The 24,484-nt window shown below is 48.5% G+C and overlaps 1 protein-coding gene across 2 annotated transcripts in view; it reads left to right on the top strand.

Annotated features, from left to right (window-relative positions):
- Positions 1-24,484, top strand: part of LOC138296716 (cytochrome P450 2K1-like) — a 412,132-nt gene that overhangs the window by 68,040 nt on the left and 319,608 nt on the right. The window lies entirely within an intron of this gene.

The raw sequence follows: 24,484 nt of genomic DNA on the forward strand, positions 1-24,484 counted from the left end.
GGTATTCCTAATGTTAGTGCATCTGACCCTTTCACCCTTAGTGACTTTGTACCATGTGACAAATGTCTGTAAAACTTTGCAAACCTGCTGCCCCTGTTTGATTGTCAGAGTCCTGAACATTTCACAGTGTTTCGTTAAGGTGGTGCAAAGAAAAAAAGTGTGGCTCCCAAAACAGACTTGAAATCCAATGCAATCCAATGCATTTTCTATTTCACCTAGGGCCAAAACCGTCAGCTGGATTTTTCTCATATTTGGTAATATTGCTTAGTAGGGCAAGTAGATGACTCTTTGGAGTAGTGCAGGCCGATTCAGTAAGTGAATATTGAGTAACAAGGTAATATTTTTCAGCTACACCTGTGGCTGTGGTACGACTGCGGTGCAACCTCAGTACATAGCAATGGCAAAGGATTATCTGATTGGCTAATGTGTACTTTTCCAAAACCTCATGGCAGCCATGGTATTTTCATACACCATTTTCAGTGTGTTTTGGATTACACCTTAAAATGAGTTTGAAAAAGCAGCTTAGCCTTGTAATTGTAATGATACTGAGGTCAGTTTTGTTGTGATATGTAGGCAATAAAGTTTGGAAATGTATTAATGACTATAAATATTTCGAGAGTACTGCGGTATGCCCACGTGAGGCTCTAGAGAGTATTGTGGTTCTGTAAATGTATTTATTTTAAAACATTGCATAAATATTGATGCTCCTCTTCTGTTGGCTCTCAAAACAGCCTTTTATTACACGTGTGTATTTTGGATTTAGATGTGCTTTAGTAGGAGTTGACAAGTGTTATTAATGGGTATGTTTTTGCCAATTGTGGTGAAATGGACACCATCTGCACAATAAAGGGAAGTATTTGAGAACGTAATGTTCAGGTGATAAATTGAAGACATGGTGTGATCTCTTAGGAAGGCAGACACCATTTTGTTACTATGGCTGCTTTTTGACACATTTTGAACAAATTGTATGTTAATATTGCATTGGGAAACGTGACCATAACTTTATGCCTTCACATGCAATTTGGAATAACCATAAAATGATCTATACTTGCAGCATTACAAGCTTTGAATTTATATAAATGTGTCTTAATTCAAACTTTACATCATTTTCAAACTATTACTAGAATGCAACATAAATCTGAAAACTTCAAGCTCAAAAATTAGTCTGTGTGCTTAAAGAAAAGTTTGTTTCTCTACCATTAGATTAGCACAAAAAATAGTAACACTGTGTTAGTACAGCACAAATTAGAATAACCTTTAGTTGTATTAGTTATTGGAGTTTCAAAAATAGATTTAAAAAAGTCGACAACAATTGATAAGCATTTCGAAAATACAAGATGGTATTTCATACTAATAGAAAATAATATGCACTATCATATTTTTATATTGAATGACTTCATAGCCAAGAATTACCTACTAGTTTCAGCAAGACAAATGTAGGCCAGTTTAAAAAAATTACTAAAGAACACTCAGAAGAGATATACAAACATTATATTATACACCCACTGCATTAAAAAAAAATTACTATGGGATTCCTTAGAACTCTATCAAATTAGATAGACTACAGGAGATCCTTTCAGTATGTGGGAAAAAACCTTTAGAGGGTCTATGTTTTCCAGTTTTATTTCCAACAGGAAAGGGAGGGCGATATGATGATCATCCTATCGAAATTTCTGCATCGGAATATCATTCTACAAGACTAAATTCAAAAGACCTATGTTTTAGGCATAACATACCTTATAGGTTCACTTTATTATATGAAACTAAATTATCAGTTACCTCTTATGCTGTCACATATGTGATGCAAACTGAAACAGGAATGAATCATATATCAGCTAAAGATTTCCTTAATAAAGTGGAAAACAATGACGAAAACCTGGAAGATAAATAAATAAATATAATGCCATGTCCACAAGGTACTAATGAATATTGGTTCAGAAGACATGGAGAGCTAAAATGTATGTTGAGAAATTTGGGCCACTAACTTGGTATCTCACTTTAGGCTGTGGTGCATACATATGGGATGATTTATTCACTTTCCTACTTGAGGCTGACAATAATTTGACAGATGTGGCTGTAACAACAGCAGTGGAATTACATTGTTTATAGCCAGCAAATGTTTTCAGATTTTTAAATTCTAAGGGCCGACTTTAACATAGGGTGAGGGACCAGATCAAAAGCAGATTTAAGGTCGCAATTGCTGATAAGAACCATCTTCCAATAGATTACAGCAAATCTAAGAACCTGGTCTACAGTAGATGTTTTGGCTTTAAAACCTGCTTGTAGTGGACTTAAGATGTTGTTCTTTTCCATCCATTCATGGATCTTTACCAGCAGACAAAGGAAATAGCTGTAGGCAGTCGATTAGGCTAATAGGCCTGTAATTAACAGCAAGAGTCATCCCCTTTCTTGTGCACTGGCACCACCTCCGCTCCCTTTCATGATTCATGTCTCGTTTTTGTTGACCAGTACATATTTCACCCACATATCTGAATCGTAAAGATAGACATCTACTGGAAGGCTGTTGGGACCAGCAGCCCTTCCTCTAGAAAAGGAGACCAACGAATTAGAGACATTCTCCTCAGAGAAAGGTGGTGTTTCAAAACTGAGCAGTGTGACATTCAGCAATTTTTGTCAGGATTTCTGGCCTCATCATAGTAAAGAGCTGATAAATGTTTGAACCACTCAGAAGTTAGGACATGGTTCTGGGGTTCAAACCCTGCTGTGTGTTCACCTCTAGCCTCTAGCTTCCAAAAGTGTGAGTCATCCTTAGATGCACAAGCATCCACTAGATCATGCCATCTAATGCCATACCACTATTTCTTGGCCCTATTTATTGCAAACTTGTAAGCTTTGCTAGTAAATGATATTAAGGGGAAGTTGTTTTTATGGCCAAAGCTAGGTACACAATAAATTACAGCTTTCATTATTATACCGACTGCTACCTCCAGATAGGCACTTCCATGAGGAATTAAAAATTAAGCAGGTAATCTCTCAAAAAATGTTTTGTGCATCTCGATAATCTCTTGTTTAGATTTGCTTGTCTCCCTACAGTGCAGTAATTTTGACAATATCTCTTGGACATTTGCTCTGATGTTTACTAAGAGTTCAGGTTTCTCCCTTGCTTGCTGGTATTTAAGGTGACGTTTATTAACTGTGTGCTCGGTGTTCCTAGTACTGGTAAGGGTTGAACAGTCAGCCAGGTACTTATTAAAGAGATTATTCATCAAGAGGCAAAAGGGGTGGAAATCAATCTCCACTTTTTCTTGGACATGTATGTCTTTTACTAAATGCCACAGTTTTTGGTCAACCATTATATAATCAGTACAACTTTTCGACTTATAGTTATTGAAAGCGTATGCCCCTTTCTATCCGATTTAGTCCTTCCATTTGTAGCCCGAACACCCAGTTCAATGGTGAGAACTTTCAGCTGAAAGACAGTCCATGTCCATCTATTTAGAGGGACAACCTCCAGCTGTGGGATGGTCCAAATTTCATCCTCCTCTGCCATGCGTTTAATGTCATCCTTGTCAAGGGACTCAAACATCCCCAGCCAGGATCACATTAGCACCTGTCAACTGCTAATACAAGACGGTCTCAAGGGATTGAATCGTTGGCAAAGTGGCCCCACCCATTTCCCCCTCACATAAATGTTAACAAACAACACTATAAGCTCCCTGCTCCTTCTCATTTCAATGCTTTACATGTCCCCACTGTCGGTTTTTAATTGCTGTATTTTACAATTTAGGAAGGCTTTAACCCAAGTTATCAAACTGCCTGCTGGACTCCCCCCCTTGCTTGGCCTTACTGGAATACAGTATGTCAAGAACCCCAATTTGTACACAGGACCGGTGCAACATGCTTCTTTAAAGAGGCAGATATGGAAATTCTCAATAAAATCACACCAGTGGGGTAGGGGCAACCTGGAGTTGAGTCCTGCAACATTCCAAGAAACAACTGATGTTATAGAAAAGTAAAGGTTTTTACGGCAGATGCACAAATGGTGATTAAGGCCCTTAGCTGGATTGTCTAAGTCACTTGATGGAATAAATCCTGCCATATCATTACCAGGGTTTGTTAAGATGGTCATGTCCTGGTCCCTCTCTAGTCAAGAGAGGCTATATTTCTCAAGGAGAGTCTGCAATTCTATGGGTCTTAACATATTGGGGTCTTCAGGAACGACTACCATACTGTCTACTTCAAGGAGGGCATTATGCCCCACCTTCCTACTTATTTTTAAGCCGCTCTAAACCATCACATGCAAGCCCCCGAAATCGTTACATATTGAATATCGTGGGGATATTCACCCACAATAGGCACATTTATCTTTGGTCGGAGTTCAATGGAAGCACTACGACCATCTCCAAGTCAATCGTTGCTATCCAGCCCAGATGTAGCATCTGAGAAGTGCACAGGTTTCCCCAATTCCTATGGCCCCCTTCTCCATGCCCCCATGAATTTAATCTGTATGCTTGAATTGTTGGGAGGACAAGACCTAGGCGGTCATTATGAACCTGGCGGAAAAGACCTTCGACCGCCGTGTTGGCGGTGAACAAAATCCCGCCGGTGGCGGTGAATGGAAACCCGCCATATAATGATAGAAAAACCCAACCCCGCCAAAAAATCCCAGACCACCACTCCCCGCCAGGACCCTGTCGGCGGGAATCCCGGCCTACCCCACCCCGCCACCGCCAAGCACACCCACATCCCGCCCTCCAAATAATGATGCACAAATCACCTCGGCGGACAGTGGAGTCCGGACGACCATTGGCGGCTGCGACTGCCACGGGCAGCAAGTGGGCCCAACAGCAACAAGTGCACACATTGGCTAGGCCTCTCACCCACACACCTGACACACATCCAGAACACCATAAAACACCCCCATACACACCCCACAATCCCTTGAAATGAAACCAGAAGACGGAGAGCACCAGATCCAGACAGAGAACGCCAGCAGACAGGACACGCATAGCGACCCACACAGGAGCACCCATACCCCGTCCTCAGTCCCGACGCCATCCATCACTCTCACCATGTCCCCCCAAAAAAATCCACGCTTCACCAAAAGGGAGCTAAGGACCATGGTGGACGAGATCCTGAAGGTGGAGCCACAAATATTCGGGTCCGAGGTGCAGCACACACCCATTGCGCGGAAATTGGAGCTGTGGCAGACCATTGTCAACAGGGTGAATGCAGTGGGACACCATCCACGCACCAGGGACAACATCCGCAAGAGATGGAACGACCTGCGGGGGAAGGTCAGGGCCATGGCATCCAGGCACCACATCGCAGTGCAGAAGACTAGGGGAGGACCACCACCAACACCACCCAACTACACCGACTGGGAGGAGAAGGTACTCGCCATCCTGCACCCATAGGGACTCACTGGAGGAATGGACTCAGGTAAGTCATCTACAATTACCCCATAGACAACACATCTGCAATGCATGCACCACCCCACCCCACCCACACCCACCTAGACCCAAACCCCACCCAGCCATTACCCACCACATCCACCACCCTGCATTACACACAACCCACTACCAGGCCCACATCACTTCCACTGTGCACAGCCACCCACCCCTGCACGTACCCACAATGGAATAATAACCCCCACCACAATGTAACCCCACCACTGCCACTAAATGCAATGTCCACCTCACAAAGGCACCCTGGAAGGCCACTGAAAGTCACACCAGCACAAAATTGCACAGTTCTGTACACCTCAAACCCTCATGCATATGTAACAGACATGTCTATGACCACCACCTATGCAACCCTAATGGAGGGGTCAAGGAGTGCCACAGCACTCCAGGGAGACAGAGGCACATCACAAGACCTTGGCGAAGGACCCCTGGACACTGATGAGCAGGCAGGCCCCTCACACAGCCCTGGATGCTCACCATGCAGCAGCCCCACCCAGGAAACCACTGTCACCCCTAACACCCAGTCAAGACCAGCAGGCCAGGGGAGGGGTACCCATACCAGTGGACCCAGGGCACAGATAGGTGGAACACAGCTACAGAGGCCACAGTCTCCCACTCCCAACATGCAGGAAGGCGAGGGCCCCAGTACAAGTGGCACGTCAAGACCTGCACAGGGGACACAGACACAGGGGGCAGGGCAAGTTCAAGTGCCCCAGTGGGTCAGGAGGTAGGGCACCGGATGGCTGCAGCAGCCCAGGACGTCATTGCAGAGGTATTGAAGACCTACCAACATACCCAAGACAGGTTGGCATAGATTTTGTCCACCCTGGAGCAAAGTCAGAGGATGCAGCAGCAACAACACCAACAGGCCATGGAGCAGTGGAAAGAACACAATGCCACAATGGCCACCATTACTGGAGCATTGCTGCAGTTGGTCAACAAACAGTCAAACACCCACACCGGACAAGAGGCTCCCACAACGGCCCTGGACAACCAACAACAGATGACCCAAGCAGCAGAAACAGGACAGGAAATACCCTCCCGGGAATCACAAGGGCCAACCATGCCACCCCAAGAAGCTTCACAGCAGGCACCCAAACATAGTCTCAGGCCATATGGCACTGGAAACCCAGCTAAGAACAAGCCCCACGCCAACAATTGACCTTGCTACTACTGCAAAGCAACCATCCTACCCATTCACCAACTACACTTAGCTGAGGGCAAAATTAAGTACTATACTACAAATAGGACCCACCTATGACATCCAACAGGGCTGCCACCAAGTCGGTTTTGAGGACACCCAACCCTTACGACTTCCATCACTGTACATAGCACATTTCACTGTATTCACCCAATAAACAACATTTCTCACCTGTAACACTGTCCCCTGTCTTCAATGTTGAACAAAGTGGAGTATGGATGCAACTGGCAGATAACAACTTTATTGTCAATTTGTGCTTGGTGATGGTAATGTGTGTTTTAAATTAGGCAAGGAGGGAATGCATATATTGTCAGTCAGTACCATGCTGAAGAGGTCCATGTCTCGCCTATCATGACCACTCCCCCATATGACATGGCACACTGACAGTATCAGTCACTAACCACAATTACAGGCTTAAGTCCCACACAGTTATTGGAAATAGAGTTGTATCAGTTGGTTCCTGGAATTGACATCTTCCCCTTCCTCATCCTCACCATCACTCTCCTCACCTCCCTGAGGTAACTGATCAGGACCTATAGCACCCTCCACCTTCAAAAGGGGGATAGAATGTCTCACAGCCACGTTGTGCAGCATGCAGCAGGCCACCACTATTCTACACACCTTATCAGGCCCATAGGACAGGGACCCCCCCAGAGATATGTAGACAGCGGAATATAGCCTTCAGGAGACCTATAGTACGCTCTATCACCCTCCTAGTACGTCCATGGGCCTTATTGTATTTCCTCTCTGCATCCGTCCTAGGATTCCTTACTGGTGTCAGGAGCCAACGCAAGTTTGGATAGCCAGAATCACCTAGAAAAATGGTCAATACAGAGTCGTCATTGTAATGTCCCTTAGACAGACAGGCTGGTTTTCTGCAATGTGTCAGTTAGTGACAGGCAAACTTACCTATGATCCACCCTCTGTCCTCTTGTAGTTGTTCTATCTTCTATGGCACACTACTGTTCCTCAAAACAAATGAATCATGGACTGAACCCGGAAACATGGCAGTCACATGGGAAATGTACTGGTCTGCAGTACATACCAATTGGATGTTCATGGAGTGAAAGTTCATCCTGTTTCTGTACACCTGTTCACTCACTCTTGGGGGGAAGATAGCTATGTGGGTGCCATTGATGGCACCTATGACATGGGGAATGTTTGCAAAGGCATAGAAGTCAGACTTGATGGCAGGGAGGTCAGAACTTTGGGGGAATCGCACATAGGACTGCAGATGTTGTACAAATGCATTCAGAACCCTTGTCAGTACCTGGCTGAACATTGGCTGCGAGAAACCAGCACCCATGCCCACTGTCACTTGAAATGAGCCTGTGGCCAGGAAATGGAGTGCGGAGAGCACCTGCACCTCGGTTGGAATGGCAAGCTGATTACGATTTCCGGGAGTCAGTGCAGGATCCAGTAATGCCCATAGGTCCTGAATAGTTGCACGTGTGAGTCTGTAAGTGATAATGATATGACACTCCAACATGGTCCCCATATCCACAAGTGGTCTGTACACCGATGGTGCCCTTCCTCGCCACAAGGGTCGGTACCTATGAGGGGTAAGAAAAAGGAGTGATGTGCACACATACATTGGCATATTTTCTAAATACATGCAGTATATATAGTGTCCAATAACTGCAACCCGACAAATGTACATGTACATCACTAGGAGGGAACAGAGTAAATCATGTGTGATAATATACGCAATGGATAGAGGCCTAGGTGGCCTAGGTGCTTCATATGGCTAGTAGGCCCAGCATTGTGAGTATTATGAATTTCAAGATGCGTAGGTGATGGCAAAATGTATGCCCACTGTAGTTCTGCCCCTTTGTTGTGGATGTGACCTAATACTGCTAGCGGTTGATGTCTCAGCATACGGCGGTGTTGACCGCTGTTCGCACCCTCATTGGCTAAAATGGATGCCAATGGGGAATCCTGGCATATCATGAGCGCCGCCGGCGGTGACGGTGCATACCGCAGTGGAACGTAGGTGTGTTTGTCATAGTTTGATCACTTGACTCCCTGATCTCGTGCGGACAGGTACTCCAGTCTGTGTACTGCTGTTGTCTGCCTCTGGCTCTGGATATTCCAAGTTTGGCAGGGGAAAGGGCCCCGGCCCTCACCCAGGAAGAACTGGAGAAACTAGTGGAAGGGGTCCTGCCACTGAACGACAAACTCTACGGCCGGCCAGAGGTACAGGTGAGTCCGGGTTTGGGGGCACTGTGTGAGTAATGAATGGAGTGGATTGCACAGATGTCTGCTCCTGTGAGCCAGGATGGGCCATGGTGCATGGAATGCTGCGTGCCACTGCCCTGCTTGTCTGGGAGTACTGTCTGTCGTATGTTTGACAATCTGCCAGCTGTTCCCATGCCATTGCCAAGGAGGTATGGACCCTGGGGGTCTACAACCTGCAGAGCACCCACTGTCGAAAGAGGTGGGAGGACCTGCAGCGCTGGGCGCAAAAGATCACTGAGGCCCAGCTAGGGAAGTCCTCCCAATGTGGAAGGGATGTCCGTCAGGCACTGAACCCCCTCATGTGAAGGATCCTGGCAGTGGCGTACCAAAATCTGGATGGGCGTTTGAAGGCTACACAGCAGTCACAAGGGGGTGAGTACTCACAGACCATACTTCAGCCTGGAAGGATGAGTGTGTGTGCGATAGGGCTCATGGTGCTTAGAGCAGGGAATTTGACTGGTGTCCATCTACACTATGTTCCCCAAAGGGTGCAGGGGTGTCCCTGTCAGGTTTCACCTACCTCAGCTCCAATACTATTTCAGGGGATGGGTGTAGGTCAGTATACTGCTCAGTAGTCAGGAGCATGGCCATGGGCATAGTGCAGGGTGCTGTCTGTTGGGTGTGTCTGCTGGGTTGGTGTATGTCTGGCAATTGTGTATCAGCATTAAGCTATTTACAAGTGTCTCTCCTGTTTTGTCTCCCCATCACTGTTCTCTTGTGTTTGTTTGGTACAGCATCAACATCAGGCAAGAGAGCTGAGGCACCGGCAAGTGGCAAGGCAGCGGCCCACGGATCCTCTGAGGCAGAGACAACGGACACCCAGGGGACTAGTGGGTGGGAGGGCGAGGGGACTTCCATGGGGGAGGCTACTACCATAGGAGGTAGTGACTCTGAGACCTCCTCCGATGGGGGTCCTCCGGAGGAGGCGGACCCTAGTGGACACACCACTACCGTGAGATCTTCCGCCACCACCCATACCATTAGCACCCTCCCTTCTGCTCCCCACTGAGTTGCCCATGCCCGCCCACCCAGAAAGGTGGGCGTCTCCTTCGCCCCAGGCACCTCCTCCCCTGCCCCAGTCAGCCCTGATGCCCTCACAGAGGAGGGGCTATTGACTTCCTGAGAACCATCTCTGTAGGGCAGACAACCATCGTCAATGCCATCCAGGGTCTGACATCTGAGGTGCAGCAGACCAATGCCTATCTAGATGGCGTTCACGGTGCCATGTCTGCCCTACAGAGATCTTTTCAGGCTCTGGCCTCCTCTTGGACAACAGCCAGTTTCCCTGGCCATTCCGTCCCCCCTCCAACCTCCTCTACCCCTTCCAGCACCCCACTCCCTTCACCCGTCCAAAGCACACAATCAGACCCGCTTACAGGCACATCAACACACAAGAAGCACACTTCCAAACACAAGCACCACAAGCATTCACACAGCCAACAGACACCTGCACACACAACAACGTCCACTTCCCCCAGTGTGCCTGCCTCTTCTCCCTCCCTGTCTGTCACCTCTACATCCACACCCTCATGCACTGCACCTTCACTCACTGTTACTGCTCCTCTTACTGCAGACACCCATACATGCACCCCATACACCACACCTGCATTCACCACCTCTACTGTAGTTGACACATGCAGCACACTCAGCAGACTTGCAGACACCCACCCAAAATACACCCACACTAGCTGTCTGTCTTCTCCCACTGTGTCCACCCCCCACCTCCCAAAACACACAAACGCACCAAGACACCCACCCATCAGACATCCACCACACCACAGCATAGTGAGCCGTCACCTGCACCCACTACACGCACACTTACACCCCATACATCAACTCCCTCTGCCTTCACTCCCACGCCCTCATCCACGCTCACCCCAATTGCTCCCGAGAAACCTTTTCTCTCCCGTGCAGACCTGTTCCAACCCACTGGCCCACCTCGTCTTGTCCCGAAACGTGGCAACCTCCTTGCCCTTTCCGGTCCTTCCACATCACAGCCCACCCCGGTCCAGCCTTCCCATTCCCGTGCCCCTTCCCCGGTGAAGAAGAAGGCCCGCTCAGAGTCTAGGCCATCCAGCTCCACCCGAGCCAAACAGCCCCCACCTACTTTAAAGGAGAAGCCCACCCCCCTCCAACCTCCTCACGCAAGTCCAAGTCCCACCCCCGTCGGAAATCCCCACACCCACCCCCCCACCCCACTTCCGTGAGGTGCCTGGATCCCCATATGGTGCCCCGTTCAGTAGAGTACCCAGCACTTGTGGGAGTCAGGTGTGGCCAATTGTGGCCAAGGACAATTTGCTTTTTATGGACAGGCCATTGGCCCTGTTGGCACTGTTTTGCTCAGTGAGCAACAAATTAAAGTTTCTGTGTTGCCTATGTTTGGGCTGCACGCAGTTCTACCCTGGTGTTTGTTTTAATTTTTGATGGGTGTGGGGCTATTGTATGTACTATGGTCAAGTTGCAGTGGCCTTTGGTCGGGTACATACCTCTTGGTGTGGGGTGTCTGACTTGTGCTACTGGGAAGGGTTGGGGCCATTGCAGAGTGGGTGGAGTGGGTGGGTATGCCCTTTCCTCCCTTGTGTCATAGGTTGCAGTACTTACCATCGTCGTCTTCGTTGGCGGTCTCGGTCATGTCGGTATATGGCAAGGAGCAAGGCTGGCATGATCAGCAACTCTCTGTCCATGGTTGCCGCTGCACGTTTTGTGGAACTCCGGTGAGTCTTTCCTTCTATTTGTTTAATTTGCACCTGGCTTTGTGCGGCGGTGGTTCCCGTCCTGGAACTGGCGGTGGAATGGTGGTTCATAATTTGATGGGCGGGTTGGGCCTTTCCGACGGCCTGTGGGTAGACTCTGCCGTTGTCAGCGGGACTCCTTTCCTGGTGGTGGGTGGTGCACGGGATGCGTGTGTTTTCTTTGGTTCATTATTTGGCGGTCCGGCCCGCTCCACTGTTGGCGGTTTCTACCGCCGGCGGAGCGGAACAAACCGCCATGTTCATAATGAGGGCCCTGATATCCAAACAACAAGGCCATCTACAATGTGCCTAGCCCTAAACCATAATTCAATTGTATATAAAGGTGATGCTGCATCAGAGCAACGTCTAGTTCTAATGATGTTGTCCCTGATGACAGAATAGCAACCCCTAATGTGTTTTTTCCAGTGGCTTGCCTTGTTCTTTATAGACTCTTCATCTTCACTTTTCTTTGGATCGTTAGTTTTGGGACATTAACCACAGCTAGTCTAAACAAAGTTGTGGCATAGCTGTTTAAACGATTGCTTCCCCTTTGGTATGCCTCTTCTCTCATAGCAATGGGAGATGGATCAATGTTACTATTACTGGTGCTTGCCGTTGGGGGTTTAGGTTTACTCGTGGACCTGTGGCTCTGGCGTTCACTCTGTGGCTCTTGGGTCAGATAAGCAGGTCTAAGCAGGCTTGTGATGAATTTTTTATAGGCATAGGCAATGGAATAGCCTGAATGTCTGCTCTAGCTGCTCCATTCCTGGGCATACGTGACCCCCCTTGCTGAGTCAATATTCCCTGTAAAGCCAAAACTTGATCCACTTTCCTCATAAGTAGACCTGGAGCCGATTTCAGCTCCCACCTCTACTTTTAAATCCATAATGAGAGGCTTTAGTGGCCAAATCAGGTGTCATTGATGTAGCGGGTGTTGGATTATGCACTTGAACACTCTTGTCATCAGTAACTTTAGGCCCATCATTATGTTCCATCAAGGGTATCTATTGCTGGAACTATGGGAGAGACTACATCCTTTCCCACTTCTGGATGCACAGCTCCCGGACATTTTGGGTAGTGGATGATAATGCTGGTTTATAGAAATAGCTAGAGATTTCATTAGATGATTTTCTCCCTTTGGACTTACCATCATTATTAGCGGCAGTAACTGTACCTATAGTAGATTCCACTTCCTCAATTAGCTTATCTGTCTCGATTAGAGGATGGCTTCCAAGCTGCAGAGTTGCTTTACTATATTTGGCTATGCCGACTGCAGGATCTCCCACCTTATGTTTCCCCATATGTACAAGGTATTCCAATCACTCAAACAAATCCAGGTCTCTCAAGAACCAAAACTCGCCTCAGGTCAATTCCCCCCTTGGCAATAGGTCTATTTGATCAGATAATTAAAGTGAGTTGTGACTATCCCCTGCTCCTGGCTGTATCAATCTCAAGCTATTTAGGGGCAGATATAGGTAGGTAAAAAATTGCGAATCGGAAATAGCGACTCCATGCGAATCACTATTTCGGACTCGCAAAGCCAAATGCCATAAAGACTCGCCATACCAAATTGCGAGACGCAGAGGTATTGCACCGCATTTTACGACCTCCATTTTTAGCGAGGTCACAATTTGCGCAAAGGGTGTGGTCCGGTGTCGCAAATTGCGACTGCCTCGCAAATTGCCTGCAGGTGCAACATAACAGTTGGCAAACCCACTTCCTGGCTCTCGGTGATGACATCAGAACCAGGAAGTCACCAAATAGAACTGGGAGGAGGGAGGAGCACACCCAGCCCAAACTGCAAAGCCACCCCCAGGTGAGAGGAGCTGCAGCAACAATGGAGAAGGAGGCAGGCAGTGCTGACAGGAAGAGAAAACGAAAGTTCTCTGACAAGGAGTTGGAGGTTCTAACGGAGGAGTGCTGCCTGCACCATGACCAACTCTTTGGCAAGGCAGCAATGAGTGTCCCTGACACTCAGAAGAAAACAATTTGGCAAGACATCCAAGAAAAAATAAATGCCATTGGGGTAAGTCACCGCACCCTAGATGAAATCAGGAAAAGGTGGTATGACCTTCGCTCCAGGACCAAGGAGAGAGTTGCGGAGCGCATGAGGGAGATGAAGGGCACTGGAGGAGGCCCATCCATCGTTCCACCACCTACAGCCCTGGAAACCATGGTGGAGACAACACTGGAGCCGGAGGCTGTACTGGGCATAGGAGATGTGGACAGTTCAGCGCCTGGAACATCAAAACGGGAGTACCATGATATATGCTTTGACACCCACAAATGCACTATTCACACAATCCCAGTACACAGCAGCAGGCACCACCAGACTAGCTCCATTCCAGTCTAGCAACCTCTAGAATAGTGCATTATGAGCAATGTAGTACAGTAGTCCAAATATTGGCAAATTTTAATATGAGACAAAAAACAGATGTGCGAGACTGATAGTGTATCCCCTATGTCCCACAGGCCTCCCACAAGGCATCCCCATCAGCGAACACATGCAAGCCGAGGAACATGGGCCAGACCAACAGGAGGAGGCTGCCAGTGACACAGCAGGGCACAGCAGGACACCACCACCCATGGAAATGCCACCAGAGTCCATGGAAGATCCTGCGCTGGACATGGAGGCAGCAGTGGTAGCACCAGGGCCCAGGCCTACAGAGAGGCACACACAGCCAACAGCAGGAGCAGTGCGCAGACGCCGGCGCAGAGTGCAGTGTGTGCACAGGGAGGATGTCGCAGACGTTGAGTTTGCGGGACTTGAGGCATCACTGGTACAGGGTCAGCGCCTGCCAAACAGACAGTTGTGGTCAATAAACAGGAACCTTACAAGACTGCAGACCACTATGACCCATGGGATGGCTAATGTGGACAATCAGTTCCAACATATGAACACACATCTGGGGAACCTGACACAGGCCATCGAACTTTTGGTCACGGAACTGGTGCATGATAGGGCACAGGCATGGCGCAGGGAGCGCAACATTGCAGCCCTGTTTGACAGACTTGCAGCATCCATTGGGCACCTGGCTACAAACACCACCTGCCTGACAAGGCACACTGTCAGCCTGCAGGTGGAACTGGGTCATTTCGCTGGGGATGTGGCACGGGGACTTGGCCACATCAGCCATGCGGTTGACATAATGGAGACCAGACAGGCTGCAAGGGGCACAGGGGATACCCCGCAGGACAGCGAGGAGGGCTCCACAATAAGCAGTGTGTCTGCCACTGATGCACATGCACTGCAGAGTAGCAGTGCACAGCAGGGCTCAGGGGACCCACCAGGAGTGAGCCATGGTGGCCGCAGTAGGAGGAGGCTGTGAGTCACCGAAATGTACTATTACTGAGGCACATGCAATTAATGTGTCTGATTCGACTTTTTACAATTCCAGACTTTGGCATACTGCACATTTCTAATGATAATATAGTTTAGCAATAAAAAGGTTTTGTTTGTTTCACTACATAACTGGGCTATGTGTGTCTGACATTAGTGAGTGTGGGCACGGTTGCCACATACCTGCCAAAGTATTGGGTTGCAATGTGGTTCCGTGTCTGTCTGCCCTCAATTGCGATGCTTCTATCCCCAGGCTGTCGGTATGGTAGCTCTTGCTCCTCATCCTCTGTGTCTTCAGGGGTGAGATGTAGCCCACGTCTGGTGGCAATGTTGTGTAGGATGGCACAGGTGGCAACTATCTTGCATGCTGTTTCTAGAGCATACTGGAGTGCACTTCAACTTTTGTGGAGGCATCGGAATCTTGCCTTTAACAAGCCAAAGGTCCCCTCGACTACAGTTCTGGTCCACCGATGTGCAATGTTATATCGCCTCTCGTTCTGATTGTCAGGTGTTAGGTATGGGGTGAGTATCCATGGTCTCAGGGCATATGCACTGTCGCCTGTTTGACAAAAAAGGCAAATTTAGTAGGGCATCACAGGGTTACACAGTGACCTAAATGTATGGCTTCAGAGTGTAGTCACCAATACCTAATAGATATCTGTCTCCAAACTCCCCACTTTCTAGGCTTTGGTGTATCCCACTGTGCCTGAATATGTATGAGTCATGTGTACTCCCTGGATATTTAGCTACAATGTCAGTAATGACATTATGGGCATCACATACCACCTGGATGTTTAGTGAGTGGGTACATTTCCTATAACACATATTCCAGATTTGTAGGTGGGCAAATTTGTATATGTGTCCCGTCCACACACCCTATTACATGGGGAAGTTGGCAATAGAAGTCCAACTTGGTGCTGTTGATTTCTGCCTCATTCCTGGGTAGGTATGTATATCTGGACATGTGCATCTAGGAAACGTCTGAAGAATCATGAGAGTGCACTTTGGGATACCCCACCTACCACTACAATCACCCCCTGATAGCTACCCGAGGCCAAGAGGTGCAGTGAGCATAGCACTTGCAAATGTGTGGGGATGGCGCTGCCGCGCATTGTCTGTCGTTCAAGCTGAGGATTCAGCAGTTCAATTATTTCTAAGATAACAGCACTGCTCAGTCAATATTTGTCATAAATCTCCTCAGTTTGTTGGAATAGTGTCTGCCTGGTTTGGTATGTCCTCTCCTGTCTCTGCCTCATCCTCCTCTGCTGGGCTGCGTGGACTCTCCTCCTCCATGCTATCACGTACAGTTCAGCCATTTTGAGTCACCCAGATGCCTTCTGGGTCTCCTTTGATACTTTGGTTCTGGTTACTACCTGCTCTGAATCAGTGGTAATCTGGATGTGCAAAACGGGCTTTTTGCGACCAGTCACAAATTGCGACTGGCTTTTGCATATGGTTTGCGACTCGCAATTTGCGACTTCCTGATTGCGGGTCGCAAAATCAGGACACAATTTTTGCGAGTCTGTGCTGGGTCACATCGCTATTTGCTATTCGGAAATGGGATTTTTGCATCCTATTTCAGATTTTGCAAAGTCGCAAATAGCGATTCGGGCCATTTGCGACTCGCAAAACTTTGTTACATCTAGCCCTTGGTTTACTAACAACCCCCCCTGGATCTTGCCCTAGTAAGTTTGGGGATTCTCCCCCCCCGAACACAACCAGCCTCCATCCAACTGGTATTCTTGCCTTGCAAACTGGTAGAAAATGGTCAAAATGTTCAACAAGCTGCAATGCCCTCACACATTAAAGGTGGAAAGGTAACAATTATTAAGTATCCACTATTGCCTAAACGTTTAATTACAGAGCAGTTTTCATATTAGCTTCCATCTAATTACGGTTAAAAGTGTCTAATCACAACAATCAGTTCAGATAAGAAATCAATTCAGCAACCATTTCGGCAACAAGAGCACACAATGGGGTGGCATATTTAGTTCATCAACACCGATTCCAAATCACATGACAGTCACTTATAAACATAAAGGGTAACTCTAGGCCTCAAAGTCCACCATCAGTCTCTCGTAGTTCGCCACATCAGAGCCAACATCCATCTCTACCCATCAAATCAAGCCAGCTCCCGAGTGTGGAAAACCAGAGTCCGTTAACCACAGATGTTAATAAATGTTAATCGCCCTAATATTGCTTACCAGCATGGATAGCCAGAATGAATATCAAGGGGGGGTGGCCCTACCCTGGCTCTTCCTTGCAATGAGAGGCAAAGAAGGGCCCAAACTTGGCCTGGGCTTCACCCAGATGCGTTCTGCGCAGCTGGACTTTGAAGCCCTTAGGCAGGGCAGATTACGAGCAGTCAGTGTCCTTGCAGGGGTTTGGGCTGATAAGAAATGCAAAATGGGCTTTTCAGATGTACAAAGCCCTTTAGGGAATCACAAATTGTGAATTCTACCCAGTAGATATCGCAATTTGCAATCCTCTGAATAGGAAATTGCAAATAGGGATTCAGATGTGCAAAGCATTTCTTAAATGCGAATTGAGCATTTAGGAAATTTGATTACCATCGACTTCAAGTCAATGGTAACCATGTGAAATTTAAAATGAACACCCCAAAATGCATTTTTTAAGTGCAATAGAACACACACATGTCCCTTGGGTATATGTGTGCTCTACATGTGCACCACGTTTTTTGGGGTGCATATCGGGGGGATGTAATTTTGCCCATAACCATCCTTGGTTTTACATTTCCCAAATAGCGATTTCCTACGAGGAAATCGCTATTTGGGAAATGTAGAACCAGCATATTGTCACAAATGGCATGGGATTTCTTATTTTTGATTTCCTAATAACGATTCCTACTTTGTAGAAAGTGCTATTAGGAAATCGGTATCTTGGTACATAGCATTTTGCATTTCCTAAATAGCGATTTCTAGGAAGTTGCTATTTAGGAAATGCAAAATTGCATCTAAGTACATCTGGCCCAATGATCCCCTGGTGGTTAATGAAACAGGTCTCCACGGCGTCAGGCGATCCTCTGGTGGTTAGTGGAACAGGTCTCCACAGCGCCAGATGATCTTTAAAAGCAGCTGGAGATACCACTCCACATTGTGTTGCAGTGTCAACAGCAGACCCAGGTAGAAACCACACACCGCCACTGGGCAGTGGGACTCTGAATGCCCTTAAGCAAGTAGGGCAGATTACAAGCAGCCAATGTCCCTGCAGGGTATTATGGGCAATGTAGTCCCCAGCAGCTGCACCTCACCACTGCTCACCCCTTCCCACGCTGGTTAATAGAATAGGTCTCCACAGTGTCCGGCAGTCTTTAAAGTGGCTGGAGATACCACCGCACAGAGAGTTGCAGTGTCAACAGCAGACCCAGGTAGAAACCAGGCACCGTCCTCATGCAGTGGGGCTCTGAAGCCTTTAAGTAGGGCAGATTATGAGCAGCTGGTGTCTATGCAGAGGATTATGGGTGATGTAGTTCCCAGCAGCTGCACCTCATCACGGCTCTCCCCATGCAGCTCACAATGATCCCTCACTGGTTAATGAAACAGGTCTCCTTAGCATCAGGCGATCTTTAGAAGCGGCTGGAAATACTACCACACAGCGCTTCAGTGTCAAGAGCAGACCCAGTCAGACACTACACACAGCCCCACATGGGACCATTTAAGCTCTTGATGTTTATAGGCTAAATCTTACAGTTTTACGTGGCTTAGTTTAGGATTAGCATCCTCATGAAGGAGAACTTTAAAAAAAAAATGTATAACTCTATTTTTATTGAATTAGAAAAACATAATCAACAATAAACATACAGTGCAGTGCTTTTGTTACGAGACAATGCTATATCATGATGTCACTGTACCAGAGTGACTCATGTACATAAATCCAAGCTGAGAGATATTCGGAGCCACTGCATCTGAACTTTCCTCCAACCTCCCCCCCCATTGATATCTGCATAATACCAGTCATTATACAGACTGTAGAAGATAAGAACATATCAACATCAAAGTTGACAATCACATGCCCAGTATGTTCAAGGCGTACCCTCCCCATCCTCATCCTCCGTACTGTCCGCCGAGTTTCCCTCCCCCACACCGGAGAACCATTCCAGTAATGCCCCCCAAGCCACCACATCTCTTAAAGCCCCCTCATCAAGTCATGTCAGGCGCATATGTTGTTCCTTCGCTGCGCCCCATTCTATTAAGTCTTGCATCCAACAGGATACTGAAGGACTCCGGGGACTCATCCAGCCAATCGCTAGTCTGCGCCTGGCCAATACCAGCACCAAATGTGCTAACTTGTATGGGACACTCCAGCCCCGTGGTCTCTGTATCACTCCCAGAAGACGTCATTGGCGTTGCTTCCACTCCCAATCCCGTGACCTCCTCAACTCTCCCTGCTACTTCCATCCAGAAGTTATATACCGTCCTGCAGAACCAAGCTAAGTGCAGAAAAGAAGCACCAAAAGCGCCACACCTGGGACACCCTGCTCTGCGCCCCAGGTCAATCTTGTTTAGCCGAATGGGAGTGAGGTATGTCCTATGCTCAAAGTTAAAGTGCAATAGTTTAAACCTATTGTTGCATGACACCGTACGCACCAGTGACAACGCCAGTTTTCAATCACTGTCTTGGGGGAAGGTGTTCCCCCATTTAGTACTCCCACACCCTCTGCGCCACACTCGGAGCATCCGGCTGATCCTCACGAAGAGCTTTGTAAAACCGTGTAATCAAGTGTGTCCCCTCACCCCAATTAATCAGTCCGTTCAGCACTGCCGAGGACTGCAGGGCCTCCGGAAAAAAACTCCAAAGCTCTCGGCCACACTCTCCATTTTGGCATGTTGCAAAAACTGCCCAGGGCCCAGATGAAATGATTCCTGAACTTCAGTAAAGGAAATGAACTCTCCATTGGGGTACAGATCTCCTACCACCTCACAGCCTCCCTGCCTCCAACCCTCCATGGACATCAACTTTTCCATCTCCCATATCCTCAGCTCTCTGTCAAAGGGGACCCTACGAACCACATTCTTAATGGCCTCCTCTCAAATCCAAGCAGTGGTCTTGACCAGATAGGGGACGACGAACTCTGATCGACCACCCAACATCAATGAGTGCACCAGCATTCCTGCCAACAATCTCTTTCCCCAGTTATCGGATTCCGTCATCCATTTTGCAGCGTGCTGCAGGTGTGCTGCATAATAGTAGCATCTAATATTGGGAATCGCCAGCCCTCCCTCCCCAAGATCCCGCTGCAGCACAGGCAGCGTCGCCCTGCTACGTCGACCTGCCCACACCAATGAGATCAGCAAGCTGTCCAGATGGCGGAATAGCCGAGTGGGCAGTGGAAACAGGGAATTCTGAACCAGATATAAGCACTGCAGCAAAAACACAATTTTCGCTACAACGGCCTGCCCATTGCGGAAAGAGGCAATCTATTCCAGAATGATACTGAATTCTCAAAGCTGGTGATCACTCGCTCTACGTTATGTTTTTCATGTGCAGCCACCATGTGAGTAACCCACATGCCCAAATAGTGGAAACACTCAACCTCCCACCTGAGTCTTACCCTCGGTAAATCATCTTGAGGAACACCACAAAGGAACCCCAAGGGGAACAGGAGGGACTTCTTCCTGTTTACTTTAAGACCAGAGACATCTCCGAATGCTCGCAGCATCTGCAGCAACAATGGCACTGAAACAAGGGGTTCCCGAAGATATACCAACGCATCATCTGCATTTAGGGAAACAACATGAGTAGTCCACCCCAGCCGGATGCCCCAAGGTCCCATCTCCTCCTGTAGCCAGAGCACCAGTGGCTCCACCGCTACAGCAAAGAGAAGAAGAGCAGGCATCCTTGTCTAGTGCTCCTGCCAATCTCCCAGGAGTCCAATGGCTCTCCACCTACCTGGACACGTGCATTTGGGGCAGTATACAAAAAACTCACCCATGCGCAAAAACCTGGGCTGAACCCCATGCCCTTCAACACCTCTAACAGATAGCCCCACTCAGCTGTGTCAAAGGCCTTCTCCAGGTCCAGTGATACTAGTGCCAACTCAGTCTCCTCGCCCTCCGTTTCATGCAAGATATGTGCCAGGTGAAGCAAATTATAAGTCGTACTGCAACCAGGGATAAACCTGCATTGGTTTTTGCGTACCAAGCTCCGAATCACCCCACGAAGCTGAGTGGCCAATATCTTGCACAGTATCTTACATCATTATTCAACATGGTAAGCAGGCGATAGGAGGAAGGGTTGCCAGGATCCCCTCCAGGCTTGAGCATCAAGCACACAGTGCCCTGACGGATAGTTTCTGGCAACATGCCTTGGGCCCGGGCCTCCTTAAACACCGCTAGGAGCTTTTCCTGCAAAAGCAGGGAGAAAGTCTAATACAACTCAACCGGAAAAACCATCACCACTCGGAGACATAGACTTAGCCATCGCAGTGACTGCCTCACTCACCTCCTCCAAAGTTATCGCAGCCTCCAGCGCATCCCTACTCTCCATTTCCAAACGCGGGAGCCGCATCCGCCACAAACTCTTCCATGTCATCCTCCGGGGGTGGCACCCCAGCCCTTAATACCCTCTGCAGATGCTCCACCAACACCCGAAAGACATTCGTACGTTTGGTAAATATCGCACCGCTAGCATTCCCAATGCGCACTATGGGAGGAGCCTCAACCTCTCGCTTCAGAATCCACGACAAAAGTTTGCCATATTTATCCTCCTCCCGATGCAGACGCTGCCTATATACTCTAAGTGTAACCCGACTGAGAGTTTCCCAACAATTGTGAACCTACTTTTCTAATCTGAGTTCCTCTTTTTCAGCCGTTCTCGTATTTGGTGCCTGCCACTGCAGAGCCCGTAACCTCTCCTCCAAACTTGTGAGTTCCTGCTCCATTTGTCTACGTACCCCACAGGCAGTCCCTATACAGACCCCCGCACTACAGCTTTCAAAGCCTCCCACTCAATGCCCCTAGATGTAATTGTGTTCCAGTTTAAGTCCATATAACCTTTAATGGCCTCCCCCACCTTCTCTCGACACCCCGCATCAGTCAGGAAGTCCGCAGGCATACGCCAAATACATGTCATCCCAGTAGTATCCACCCCCCACTGCAGTTGCATCCACACTGGGGCATGATCAGATAAAAACCTACCCAAGTGTGTGATATCTAGGACCTGTGAGCAGCTCATACCGCCCAGAAGAAACCGATCCAGCCCAGCCCAGTATGTATTATGTGTTTTGGAGTGACAAGTGTACTCCCTACCTTCTGGTTGCAGCTCCCTCAATCCATCCCATAATCCTACATTATTCATAACTTCTGGGGGAGATTTCACCATCAGAGGTTTAGTCCCCAGCTTCGGTGGGAGACAGTCTATTTCCCCATTCAGTACACAGTTATAATCCCCAGCCCACACAATAGGCCCATCCACTCCCTGCCCCAAGATCTCTGGTATTCTGGTATAAAAGGAGGGTTCCTCAGTGTTGGGTGCATAAGTGTTAAGGATAATGATGGGTGCGCCATCTAACATACCCTCTACTAAGACGTATCTTCCCTCAACATCTACTTCGCTGTACAGGTGGGTGAATGGGACCCCTGGAGCCACCCATGTGGTTATGCCCCTTGCATATGAGGAGAAGGAGGACGAGAACATCTGACCCCTCCATTTCTTGGACAGTTTCTATGCTTCCTCCTCAGTCATAGACGTTTCCTGAAGGCAGGCAATATGAACCTTATGTCTCTTCAGAAAATAGTTCACCCTGTAGTGCTTGGTGTATGTCTTCAATCCCCTGACATCCCACGTCAACATATTCATCTGTCGACCCATACTGATACTGTACCTCTGTCCCTCCCTCTTGGTCCCCACACCTTACCTCCCTACCACCCGTGGGAAGACAAGGAGAATACACATGGTCTATCCCGCCAATATACCTGCTCTGCTGAAACAACTTCAAATGTTGACAGATTTTGCCATCAAAACCCCTCAAACCCCAACCTCCCACCCGGATGGACAGTAAAATAAATATAACATACCATACTGTAGATCCATACTGCGATTGCTGTCAGGACAACAGCCTAAACCCCAACTACCCAAATCTAAAGTCATACCACAGCCATGAAGTGATCGCCACCCACCCCGGCACCCACTTGTAAATGCCTGAACACCACCCCAACTTCACTCACCATTGTTATATGTCCCCCCTGTGTTCAATACATTCCAGAGTTCATATGACACCCGCTCAGGCTCTTAAGCTTAGTCTAGCTGCGCCCCTCCAGGCGGAGAAAGTATACTCACGTTGACACAGGCCCCATGCAACAGGGACCACATCAGTGGCAGGATCTTAGAAACATAGACCCGGTGGGGCCCCTCTCCGCTCCCCGTTCCAGCTGTCCATTCAAATCCTTCTCCGTTCCAGTATTCACCACCGCCATTGTCCCATCCTGTTGTATCGCCACTCTTAGTGCAGAGTCCGTGGCTGACGCCTTAGCCTCAGTGTCCTCCAGCTGACCATTGTCACGAGTCCTCCAATCCGGACCATCCGCACCAGAAGTCCGAGATGCCACCCCACCCGTCCTCTCCGTTCTGCTAGGTGTCACTTTGTCCCACATCTCCAGCTATCTCCATACTTCCTGTGGACGTTCAAGGAAGTGGGACCTGCCACCAGAAAGCACCTTTAAGTGCGCCGGGTATAGGAGCATGTATCTGATATTCATGGCCCGAAGCTTCGTCTTCACCTCCAAGAACCCCTCTCGGGAGCTCTGAACCTTGTTAATGTAATCAGGATAAATGGAGATTTTACAATTCTCAAATACCGCCGTGTCAGATTCACAGGCCGCCCATAGTATACAGTCAGGAACTTTATAGGCCAATACACAGGCAATATTGTCCCTCAGCTGTGCACCTGGCCAAGGAGGCGCAACAAGGGCCCTGTGAGCATGCTCCACCACGAACAGCAGTCGGATGTTGTTCTGTCGGGGCCTGCGCTCTACGTCCTTCAGCCTCACCTCCAGCCATCCCACCACGGAATTGGCCTGCACCATCTGTTTGCAACTCCACAATAGAGCCCTCCGCCACCTTTACCTTATCAGACACCTTCCTGAGGTCCACTCAGAGGCAATTGACCTCTACCGCAACCGTTTCCCTCTTACCCTCCAGGGCTACCCTGGATCCCTGGATGGCCGCAAGAAGGTCATCTCATGACCGCTCCTCATGATTTGCCGGTGCACTTTTCCCTTCTTCGTTCCTCCCCATTTGGTCTAATGCTGTGGTAAGGGCACCGGAGTGGTATATTGCTCCATGGTGCTACCTTGGGAGGTTTCAGTCCACTTGTGCCGCCCCATTCTTCCGCAGCCCTGGAGCAAAACGATATCCCCGTCTAGTCTGGCCCACAGCCGTGGCAAAAAAATGTCCAGAGCCCACAGCGCCAAAGGACAGGATCCTCTACTCCTCCAGCTGTAGGGTGCCAGTGTTCACCATCTCCCAGCTACACACCCCAAGTTCGGGAGGATTAGGCACCTCAGAGGCCTCCTCTCGGCAACTCCAG

This window comes from Pleurodeles waltl, chromosome 5 (assembly GCF_031143425.1).
Source record: "Pleurodeles waltl isolate 20211129_DDA chromosome 5, aPleWal1.hap1.20221129, whole genome shotgun sequence".
Classification (NCBI taxonomy): domain Eukaryota; kingdom Metazoa; phylum Chordata; class Amphibia; order Caudata; family Salamandridae; genus Pleurodeles; species Pleurodeles waltl.